Genomic DNA, 13,207 nt, shown 5'->3' with positions numbered 1-13,207 from the left:
GGAAATGGCGCCAGAAAGATGTTGTAGCTTTTTCTATCTCCTGTCACACAAGTGCTTCAGAAGATATAGAAGCCTCTAGGTTGATAGGAGACCAGTGCCTAGGGCATCCGAGAGGAGTGCTTTTGAAGATTATCAGTAGGGCTTTTTGTTGCACTCCATATGTCACGTAGTTGGAAAAGGGATAATCTAGGGCTTGGTTCAATAGTAATTCATCAAGATAAACTCAAGAAAACACATATATCTAAATACTCAGGGGGTATATATGGCTAATATCAAAGAAAAATGTCTTGGTTCTGGTGGTCGACACATAATAATAGGCATCTTAACATTTTTATTGTAGTATAGATGAAAAGGAGGAAGGAATGGAGGGAAATTGATGTGGAGGGCTAGACAGAACATATAATCCTTAGTAACAATATCCAACAGAAATATGGAAGAGCGAGGAGATGAAAATGCAGAAAGAGTGGAGCACGAATTAAGGACTCAAACTCTATGCCTCATGAATACATTTGTCACCAAATAACAATAAGTAAATTTGTGCAGATACAGGTATTGTAGACTATTAAATAACACAAGTAAATATGTAGTTAACATGGGTACTCTTACAACTTAGCATCAAATATACAACCATGAATGAGAGTGAAACCAGCAGCTTCATTACACGATTTCAGAGGAGGAAAGACATACATGAAGTGATATACAAAGGGAAAAACATATTGCACATTTCTCTGATTTTAATCAACATAAATACTTCATTAATCCTTGAGTATGGAGCCCAAATCGCCAATCTATTACATTTAACAATTGTACATGCCCGAGCAACACATGAACAAGAAAATTGAACCAAATGGGACCACTTTCTCTGCATACAGAGGGCCTCTAGAATGCATAATTTGGGCACCTCTGTTAAGTATTTCTTCCCACTTTTTATAAGGAGAGGGGCAGCTTTGAAAGAAGTTACAAAATATCTCAACATAGCTCCATCTATCGGATCAACTAGCTATCTCAGCATGCGAAGGTCTGTTGCCCAAATCATTACAAAGGATTTGATTCCTTTCTTTAAAATGCAGAAATTACAGAATAATAGACAAAAGGAAAATTGAATGATGGTTGATGAAATTATATCCCTACCATTCCTGTGATCACCTCTGATCAGGCCACATCTTTTCCATGATGTGCCTCTTCTGTTACTCGGATGGTTCACCTATCGTTTTTGCATTAACTACTTGAATTCCACACTCTCTAGAGCTAGGAGCGATCAACTGTCGGTAGCTTGTCATGGAGAAGAAATGGAGATCGACTTGGCATTCCTTCATTGTGTAACTGTGTGGAGGTCCATGTTAAGAAATTAATTCTTAGGTGACCAGCACATTACTTCATGAATCCCATACCTCCTTTTAACTCGTTGAAGACATGCACGAGAAGAAATCAAATTTGTTTTATGCCAATGTTGTCCTTGGTTTCTTGTTACAGAGTCTTCCACAGGATTAGCCCATTTCAATTACCAACTCCTTTGTTCGACATTCAATCTTGCAGCTACCAACCCATCCATCTCATAACTCTTTTTATTACACTATCGGAGCCTAATATGTCTTGTATTATTGCAATAGTGTTATATTAGAGCTTTTGCTCAGTGGGACTTTATTCTTAAAAGACATTACGAAAACAATGAATTCTAATTTCCTTGGCCCCTTGTGTTTAGTACATTTCTATTTTCCTCCATGGGACTAGGTTCAATGACAGGAGGCTTAGCCTTAAGGCGTTAGGGAATTTTGTTCCTCCTTGGGGACCGTTTTCCCTTTGTTAATAGCACTCTACCCCTGGTTCTTTAAGTTCTTCTAGACCATGGTGTTAGCCCAATATCGGAGCCCCCTTACTAAAATTTTTTCAAGTATCAACTATTGTAAATTGTTGACATTCTCAACCTCTGATATGTGACCTTTGATATGATGTCATCATTCCCCTTAGCACCTTATGAGAGGTGACACGTGTCACCCAAATTTTCTTGCTTAGGCCCCTCAAAATACCAAAACTACCTTCCACGTGTCCTGTCATACTTCCACGTCATGCTGGCATCATATGCCACTATAAATTTATCGGAACCAATCATATGCTACCACGTGTAGCTTATCAGAACCAATCATATGTCACCATGTGTCTTGATAGAGGAGAGAGAAAAGGGCCCGTCCACCTTTTGTTTTGCAATGGAATCATTTGTTAATCTTTTATTGGCATTCCAGATGGTTTTTAACACTATCATAACTTTTTGAATTGTTAAAAAATTATATTTTATAGAGCAATGGAACACATAAAATATTGCAGAAATATAAACATAGAAAACGCATAAAACAAGAGAGACACAGATATACATGGTTCACCCAGTTTGGGCCATGTCCATGGAGAAACAACTAGTCCTTCTTTTATTATATTATCCAGCAAACTAAAGAGATACAACCTACAGTAGATCCACTATAACTCCCTCTTCTCTCTCAATCTCCTCTCTCTTCCTCACTCAGAATACAGAGATACATAGACGCAATACAATTCCCTCATATATAGTGAGGGGTTGCCTTCTAGGGCAAAAAACCCTAAATTAAACATAACTTCTACCGTTAGATCATTTTCCTAATGAACAACCTAGATTGACTAGAAATTACTAGACTTTTACAAGGTAATTTTACATCTATTTTTAGCTTCGGGGGCGCTGCCCCTGAACCCCCGCCAGGGGACCGCTGCCCCCGGACACCCCAGCCGGGGGGGATTTACCTCCCCAAACACCCACGGGGGGGATAAGTCCCCCCCGCACCCCCCCACGTGGAGGGGTGTACAGCCTTCTTGGGGTATACATCTGGCTGAAACCTTTGAATACAGAAGATAATCAGGCTCCACACCCAACAATCTCCTAGTTGGAGACTGATTATAGCAACTCCACTACTGCTTCATTTGCTAGAAAATGACTCCACTTTGGACGTGGATGTTTCTCATCTTCTTCATCATACTTGAAGACCAATTGAAACTGAGCAAATTCTCAGTTTCTCCCTGGTTACAACTTTTGTTAACATATCTACAGGATTCTGGCTAGTGTGTATCTTTTCTAGCTTCAACTGTCCATTTTCCAATGCTGACCGTATGAAATGGTACTTGAGCTGTATATGCTTAGTCTTGGAGTGAAATGCAGAGTTCTTTGCAAGATGTATGGCACTCTGGTTGTCACTGTATAACTTGCCCAACTCCTGCTTCTTACCCAATTCATCCAGAAACCTTTATAACCAAATCATTTCTTCACTAGCCTCTGTAGCAACAACATACTCTAGCCAAAGGTATACCAATTGAAATGGCTAGCCAAAGGTATACCAATTGGTTTTGCATTCTGCATATTAAACCTTTTCAACACCTTTTCTATGTACTCACTTTGAGACAATGTTAATTTGTGATTCTTCCTGTCTCTAGTTATTCTCATACCAAGGATTTGTTTTGCAACACCCAAATCCTTCATTTCAAATTAGTTTTCCAATTTCCTTTTGAGCATATTTATTTCCTGCATGTTAGAACCTGCAACAAGCATGTCATCTACATACAATAACAATATAATATATCTGCCATCATTTTTACTTTTGAGATAAACACAATGGTTAGAGTGACATCTAGTATAACCTTGTTCAGAGATAAACCTGTCAAATTTTAGATACCACTGCCTTGGAGCTTGTTTTAAGCCATACAAGCTCTTCTTCAACCTCCACACTAGTTTCTCCTTCCCTTTCACCTCATATCCTTGTGGCTGCTGCGTATATATATATTCCTCCAAATCCCCATGGAGAAAGGCTATCTTTACATATAACTGCTCAAGATGAAAAGCTTCAGCTGCCACCAGACTTAGAATAGTTTTGATTGAAGTCATTTTCACAACAGGAGAAAATATATCATCAAAGTCTATACCCTTTTTCTGTGCAAACCCTTTCACCACAAGTCTAGCTTTATACCTTTTTCTACCTCCATCTTCTTCCTTCAACTTGTAAATCCATTTATTCTACAATGCTATTTTACCTGTAGTCAACCTGACTAAGTCCCAAGTCTGGTTATGTGCAAAGGAGTCCATCTCTTCTTTCATGGCTTGCTCCCACTTCTTCCTGGTTTCTACCTGCACTACTTCTTCATAACATTCTGGCTCACCAGAATCAGTCAAAAATACATAATATAATGAAGGAGAGTATCGTTCAGGGGGTCTACTTATCCTGGTAGATATTCTAACACCACTTTCAGGTGTTTGAAGTGCTTGTTGCTATTGTGGTTGTTGTTCTAGCTGTTGATCATTATGATTTTCAGGCACCATCACTTTTCCTATGATATCGTCAAGCACTGTGTATTCTCTGTTTTCTTTTTCCTGTTTCTTTTCTTGCAACTGATTCTTATACAAGACCTTTTCATTGAATATTACATCTCTGCTCCTAATGATTTTTTGATTTTCGTAATCATATAAGCGATAACCAAAATCATTAACACCATGTCCAATAAAGGTACATTTATTTGATTTTGCCTCAAGCTTTGTTCTATTTTCTTTATTAATGTGGACAAAGGCTTCACAAACAAAAGTCTTTAAAAATGAGTAGTTTACCTTTTTACCTGTCCATGCCTCCTCTGGAATACCACCATCCAAGGAACTTGAAGGCCCTCTGTTTATTAGATAAACAGCAGTGTCTACAACATCTGCCCAAAATTGTAAAGGCAATCCTTCATGCAATCTCATGCACCTTGCACGCTCCATGATTATCCTGTTCATCCTTTCAGACACACCATTTTCTTGTGGTGTTCCTGGAACTGTCTTCTCTCTGTGAATTCCATTCTTAGAACAGTACCTATCAAACTCTTTGCTGGAATATTCACCTCCATTGCCTGATCTAAGACACTTCAACCTTTTTCCTATCTCATTTTCAACCAAAGCTTTCCATTTCTTGAAAATATCAAATACATCAGATTTATTTCAAATACAATAAATCCAAGTTTTTCTGGTTGCATCATCAATAAAAGTAACATAATAACGAGAGCCACCAAGGGATGATACCTGAGCAGGTCCCCATACATCAGTATGCACAAGCTCTAATTTTTCGCTCTTCTTTTCTTTCCCAACTCTAAGGAATCTGACTCTCTTCTATTTTCCATAAACACAATTCTCACAGAATTTTAAATCAACATGCTTCAAACCTAGAAACAAATTTCTTGAGTGAAGAATCCGCATCCCCTTCTCACTCATGTGCCCGAGCCTATGATGCCACAATGCCATATCTTCTCCTATAGAGGTTAAAGCATTAACAGAATTAGAAATACCATTGCATAAATACAATGTACCAACCTTTTCTCCTTTCGCTATTACCAGGGATCCTTTAGTGACCTTCCAAGTTTTATCTGTGAAAGTAGTTACACAACCTTCACCTCCCAACTGCCCTGTTGAAATCAGATTTTTCTTCAGATCTAGAACATGCCTTACCTCCTTTAATAGCCACTGATTTCCATTTTGCTGTTTTATGAAAACTGTACCCATTCCAATGATTTTACAGGGTTTATCATCACCCAATCAAACTTGTCCAAAATCTCCTTGAACATAATCATGAAAATGTTTCTTATCAAGTGTGGCATGGAATGAGGCCCTTGAATCTACCACCCAGGCATCAATAATATTTTCTAAAGAAAGAATCAAAGCATATTGTAACACATCACCTGTTACATTTGCTTCATGATTAGTTTCTTGCTGCGCATCTCCTTCTTTTCCCTTCCGAGACTACAATGTTTCTTCAGGTGTCCTTTCTTCCTGCATTTCCAGCACACTATCCCCGATCTGGGCTTGGATCTGCCTTTTCTTGACTTACTGCGATATCCTGGGCTCTTTCCTCTTTCCATTTTTCTTCCCCTAGTCTCTGCAGTCAAAGAATTCCCTGATGTCTCGCCAGAGCTTTTCCGTCGCATTTCCTTGCTAAGGATTGCATCGACAACATCATCAAACTTTAAAGTACTAGATCTAGAGACAGAGTTACTAATGGCCATAACTAAACCATTCCAACTTTCTGGCAATGAGCATAGAAATAACAGAGCCCTAACTTCATCATAAAATTTACCCCTACAAAACTTAACTGACTTGTAACTGTATTAAAATCATTTAAATGGTCTGCAACAGATCCACCTTCTGACATCTTCATATTAAATAAACTCTTCATAAGAAATACCTTATTTAAGGCCGAGGGTTTCTCATATAGTTTGGCCAATGCCAACATTAAACCCTCTGTTGTCGTTTCCTTTGAAATATTAAACGCTACTGACGCCGCTAGGCATAACCGTATTGTTCCAAGTGCCTTCCTGTCGAGAATATCCCATTCTATGTCTGTCATACTCATCGGCTTCTTTGTCTTTCCGCTCAATGGTAGGTACAGATCTCTCTGATACAGATAATCTTCCATCTGCATCTTCCACAACTGGTAGTCTTGGTCATTGAATTTTTCGACCCTAAACCTACCATCTTATGCCATTGCTCCCACTCGAACCAGGAACCCTTCTCTCCTACGAGTTTATCAGCCAAATAGACCTTGAGCTCTGATACCAGTTGTTAGAAAATTATATATTATGGAGCAATGGAACACATGAAATATTGTAGAAATATAAACACAGAAAATGCATAAAAAAAGAGAGACACAGATATACGTGGTTCACCCAGTTTGGGCTACGTCCACAGAGAAATAGCCATTCCTTCCTTTATTATATTATCCAGCAAACTGAAGAGATACAACCTACAACAGATTTGTTGTAACTCCCTCTTCTCTCTAAATCTCGTCTCTCTTCCTCACTCAGAATACAGAGATACATAGACGCAATACAATTCCCTCATATATAGTGAGGAGTTTCCTTCTAGGGTAAAAAACCCTAAATTAAACATAACTTCTACCGTCAGATCATCCGCCTAATGAACGGCCCAGATTGACTAGAAATTACTAGACTTTTACAAGGCAATTTTACATCTATTTTTAGCTTCGAGGGTGCTGCCTCTGAACTCCCGTCGGGGGACTGCTGACCCCCAAGCCCCCCAACTGGGGGGGAGTTACCCTCCCAGACCCCCATGGGGGGAACAAGTCCCCCCTGCGTGGAGGGGTGTACAGTCTTCCTAGGGTATACATCCGGCTGAAACCTTTGAATACAGAGGATAATCAGGCTCCACACCCAACATGAATATCACAACTTTTAGAAGATTTGATTCTCCAATTGCCAATGTTTTGAGGTTGCGATATTGCGATGAACCAATATCCTCTGAGCTTTGATACTGCTTGCTCCGATGTATTGGACCTCTGACATGGAGGACCTCTAGTATGTGATCATCAATATTCTTGATGCTCTGATGTTGCAATGCGCTAGTATGCCCGACCTCCGATATGCGATCGTCGATATCTTTGGACCTCTAATATGTGATCTTTGATATTCTTTCCTTCCTAAGGGTTTAATCCTTGGAACTTCAGCAGACCATATCTTTTGATCCTGGAGTCCATTTTTGGATTTCCACATATCATTGGAAATCTTAATAAATGAACTTTCTAATGGAGTGAGTCTAATTTAGGCTTTAATTCATTTACCTGCTTGGAAAATGATTGCAAACTTCTCTGTGAATTTCCTCTTTGGATAGTTGGATACACATTTTGCAATAAGTGAAAACAATCCTAATAATTTTTTTGGTCCAATTCAAGAAGATTGTGATGTATGTTTCTAGCAGGTTTATCTCTTCGTTACAGCCTAAATGTGGAACTTTACTTTTTGTTCATTTTAAAATATTTTGCAGTCTTGTTGTTTTTGAAAAAATATAAATTTGATTCTCTTGGATTAGATGTTGTGGAATTGAATCATTGATTACATGTTGCTCATGTTTAGGAAAAAATAAGTTGTTTGTGGCTTAAAATACTAGTACAATTTTTATTTTAGTTGGAATTTTGAATGCTATAATGTCATTTTTTTATTTCTTGTGAAATGCCAGTGATATATGAATTACAATACATTGATCTGTGAAGTATAGTGCATTGTGATTTTCTTACCATCTTATACACACAAAACTAATGGAGTTGATGTGATTTTAATAAGCCTATATTATCAAACAAAAAATCTAAATTTCATGTAAGGCCTACATTCTTTACTTTTATTTTCTGTGTGATAAGAAAATCTAAATTTCTAGTAAGACCTATTTTTTTATTTTTTGTGGTGTGTGTATTATAAGGGATAGTTTGGAGATGCGGAGTTATTTTCAATGTTCCTCTTTTACAAAGGATGTCTCTATTGAATCTCCCCTAAGTCTAAGGATGGAAATAATTGTTAACATGAGAAAATCGTACACTCATCTATACGCATTAGAAGACACTCGAAGTTAGTGATCAGCACATACAGAGGTGACATTTTCAGCTGGAAGCACCATGAAGACCAAATATCAAAATATTTTCTAAATTTCAAGTTAAAAAATTGAATTGCATGGGTCTACCATTACTGGAAAATAATCGCTGCATGGTTATTTCTTCGATAGTCACACAGTCACAAAAACATTAGGGGATTTTTGAGGTCCAAAATGGGCCTCCTAGAAAAATGTACAACCAAAATAAACTTTATAAGAACCAATATGATTCAAGATGATGATGTCAACCATGGGGGATGATTCACCATTTTTGGAGTAAAAAAGTACAAAGATTAAAAAATAATAAAATAATAAAACTACTTTTTCAACTCGTATTTTCAACTTATCTCCCTGAGTTTTTACTCAAATTTCGAGTGGGAGTACTCGTTGGATGCTAAATTTAATTCCTCATCCAAGGAGTGGCCATGTTGCATACTTTTGATGGACCCTACTAAACGAAAAATCAGAAATACATGAAAAAACGTGATTGTAATCACATTTTTCATGTATTTTTCATTTTTCATGTAGTAGGGTCCATCAAAAGTATGCAATATGGGTACTCCTTGGATGATGAATCAAATTCTGCATCCAATGAGTGTTTCCACTCAAAATTTGAGTAAACCCATACGGAGATAAGTTGAAAATACGAGTTGAAAAAATAGTTTTGTCTTTTTTCCCTCTAAAGTTTGATGATATAATCAAATCTTATTTTATTATTTCTACTATTATTTTATAATTTCCTTAGGAGTTCCATTTTAGACCTCAAAAATCCCCTAATGATCTAGTTAGCACCTCGATCCGCGAACTTGCTTGAGCAACACTCCAAATTTTAGCATGATGGGTTGAAAATTTTGAGCCTTGAGCCCCAAGAAGCCTTTAAGGCAAGGAAATGGTAGCTCTCGTCTCATTTATGAGGTCAACCACCACATTGATGAGAGAAGGGGTGGAGGAGAATCCAAGAAACTCTATAAATACAAGTTCAAGAGGAGCTAAAAAACAAGAAGCATAACATTGTTATGCTACCAACATTGCTCCCTAGAAATCAAGCATTTCATTAAGAATAGGATTTCATCATTGAGAGAGTCTTCATACATTTTTTAGAGATAGAGGAAGCTTGCAAGGAGATTAAGGAAAGGAACTTCCTTGTTGAGGTTTTTTTAGCACCATTGTTGAAACAATTCTCTCCAAGTGTCTATTATTCATTTATTGTATCTCTTCAACATTCAGCAGTCAATAAAGGGAACCTTTTTCCATTACCTTGTTTATTTGTTTTTCTTCATTAAGATTTCTTATTTTTTATTTAGTACAAATTTATTTTATGTTTTTTAATTCATGGTTTCCACTATTTTCAGTGCTTTGTTTATCCATGTTTGTCCACTAACAACAACCAATTGCTTGTATTTTCCTTGTAGGTAACAACCAACTCCAAGGAAGGTGTCTTTGGTACTCCATAGCAACTAAAACACCATTACTCCACTAGTTTCCTTTCTTTGATCTAACGTTTATTTTTGCAGGACCTTTCTCTTTGCATTTTCACTCCATTGTGCCTTTTTTAATTCTATGGAATTTTTGCAGGCCCTCTTGGACCTGTTTTTGGCTGAGAAAGTTACCTTTTTAATTTTTTCGACCGGTCGGGTGGCTTTTATCGCAGACAGATGCGCAGTGCGCGTGTCTATACAGAGGAAAACATGTGCAATTCACAAAGAGCACAAAAATTCATTGTATTTTTTCTTTCCTGGGTGATAGGTAGCCTTTAGTGAATTGTGTTCACCTCTGCATATTTTTTCCAGTTAGTTCATATTGTTTAATTTCTTTACTAATCACTATTAGTAGGGTAGTTACATAGTCTTTACTTTACAAGTTTGTATTTCACACATAGCTTAATTAAGGGGAAGAGTAAGTGGCCATAATCCACACATATTTTTCTATTTTTCAAGACACGTAGCTTAATTAGAAAAGGACTAAGTGTCCCATTATCCACACATATTTTTTACTAACCAAATCATTTTTATTTTCATTAGTATTGGGACTTACTAAATAAAGGGAGTAGCCCCTACTTCCCTTGCATCTTTTAGACGATCCTAGGATTGCATCTGAAAGCTTTCTTAAAGCACTTGGTTTTTCCATCTCCCTTTAGGCACACATAGTGTAATAGGAAGGAATTAAGTGGCCCACTATCCACATATTATTTCTTTTCATGCAAGGAACAATCACAACTTAGTGTAAGTAGGGGATATTGGAAAGGATCATCACATATCCACATCTTTACACACTTTGTATGTTCACTTTTCCACTTGCACACACATTGCACTCCACACACTAAGCTTCTCTAAGATTTGTATAAAGGGCATCCAGTTTCAGGAGCTTTTGTATTTAGTTTACATTAGCTTACATTTTCACACCATAAGTTAAGAAAGGATCTTAAAATTGTAGGTTTTAACCCTGTACAGAAATTACCTACAAACAAATTCTTAGAAAATAGAAAATATACAATGGAAAGAAACACAAAACAAATACATAGATATTTTCCCATGGATCCCAAAACTGGGACTACCAAATTGATTTTTCATTATTTTCCTTTCAATGTTACAACATATATATATATACATGTCAAAGCATTCATAAACCCCAATCCATTAACCCTGGATTAGAACATAATCATAGTTCCCTTAACCAGATCTACAAGATACCATGGGCAGAAAACAATCATGCCCAAAACCATTTGTGAAACCCATGCACAAAACCATAGGTAGGTTCACCCACCTAATATAGGGTCCAAAAAAAAAATCTTGGGGCACTGCCCCAGACACCATACAGGAGGGCTCCCGCCCCCCTTGCTACGCCCGGAAATAATATAACACACACACAAAAAAAAAAAAACCATAACTTGAACAAGCTAAATTTCCCTACAAGGGCCATAAATTATAGTTCAAGTTAGGACCTGATCCAGGTGGATATTGGTGGCCACCTGCCAAGTCCACCTAGACCCCCACCATTGTCTTTCTCAGCATTTTTAGTTTCCTTAATTGTAGCACAACTTACTATTTTTAGCAATTTTTCGGGTCCTAAACTTCCAGAGCCGTTTTGAGGCCCTAAACGACGTTTTTTGGGGAATCCAGGTGCAACATGGGTCCATGGAATGGATCGATGTTGCCTGTTCCAACAATGATAGTGCTCGGATAGGTCTTTCTAATGAGCTATTGTACGCGTCAAACGGAGATCATATGCCAAAGTTACGACCCCGGGAAGTTGATGTACCAACTTACCCCCAAACGGGGCCCATAGTTTGGCGTTTCATCTCCTAGGGTTAGGTTTTGGAATGTTAAGGGTTTTCCATTGTTTCTCAACAATAAATAGGCCTTCGAGCCTCATTGTAACATAGTTCAGAGGCATGTAGCCACCACATCTCTTCTCAGAGATAAGCTACCATCGCCCTAGCTAGTTTATTTCCATTTCTGATTGTAAGCATATTTCAGTATTTTCCATTAATGAAATGAAGTATTATTTCCGCTGCACCTTTGTGTATATGGTTATCTCTGTAATTTGTTGTGTTCCTGTTTAAATCTGGATCAGTGGTATCAGAGCGGTCTGCTTTTTCTCTGTTTTTCTTTGCATGTCCCCAACAAGGTCGGGATATAAGGAGTTAGGGCTTGAACTGGTTGAACCTTTGCAAGACCAGCCTCGCAAATCCCAACGGCCTCCCATGGCGGACGAGAAGAAAGACGAGGGGGCAGGAGATCCCATCAAAATCTTGCTCGAAGAAGCCCTCGAGCGACAATGGAACGCGATGATGGACAGCTTTGCCCAGATCCTTCAGCGGCTACCCAGAAGCAATGCATCGGCTTCCAGCAGCTACTCTGGAAACGCCACACCCTTTAAGGTACAAGTTAATTTTGAAATCCCCATATTCGAGGGTCAAATAGACGCAGATGCCGTAGATAAATGGTTAAATCTGCTAGAGGGTTATTTTTCTGTTCATGAATTTTCGAGTCGGGAAAAGATTGTTTTTGCTCTTCTCAAAGCAGCCCCCCACGTCAAGGACTAGTGGGAAACCTACTGCGAGCAGAAGGATGAAAGTACTGGCTCACTATTTTCAGCCGCACCCACCTGGGATTCGTTCCGGGATGCCATCAAGGAGCAGTACTACCCTGTCGAAAGCTATGAGGATGAATACATAAAGTGGACCACGCTGCGGCAGGGAAGGGACCAAGATGTGCCGGAGTTCACCAATCTTTTCCATACCCTTCGCACAAAGTTGGGTATCAAGGATTCGAAGCAACATTTGATACTCAAATATCGTGGCTGCCTACACAAGTACATCCAAGAAGAAATACAATTCCTAAACATCCCCTCGCTCGGCGTAGCATACCGATATGCCGTCAAGGTCGAGCAGAAGTTTAAACAAAAGAAGCGAGACTTTGGATCTGCGAATCCAAAGCAGGGGAAAGGTGCCCCTAAACCACAGAACAAAGGACAAAGCCAAGGCGGGACAGCCCAAGACAACCAGCCGAAGCCGCAAGCAAAGAACAGCGCCGCGAAGCCGAGAAAGGACACTGGAAAATGGTGCGAGTTCCATAAGAGCTCCACTCACAACACAAGTGAGTGTCGGGCCAAGCAGTCACTGGTGGCTGAGCTAAAGGTTTCATATTCAGATGCATGTTCCGACTCTGAGTCAGAACCCGATAAGGGGTATGAAAAAGGGAAGCAGATCATTGATGCGGATCCCAGCGCCACTGTTGCTACCGCAAAGATCCAGAAAAATGAACCCGAAGATCCAGAGGAGGAGGAGCGTCTCTTCCA

Source organism: Pinus tabuliformis, chromosome 1_1 (genome assembly GCF_031772625.1).
Source record: "Pinus tabuliformis cultivar Carrire ecotype Pingquan chromosome 1_1, CPIR1, whole genome shotgun sequence".
Lineage (NCBI taxonomy): Eukaryota > Viridiplantae > Streptophyta > Pinopsida > Pinales > Pinaceae > Pinus > Pinus tabuliformis.
Note: the sequence above shows the minus strand (reverse complement) of the source record.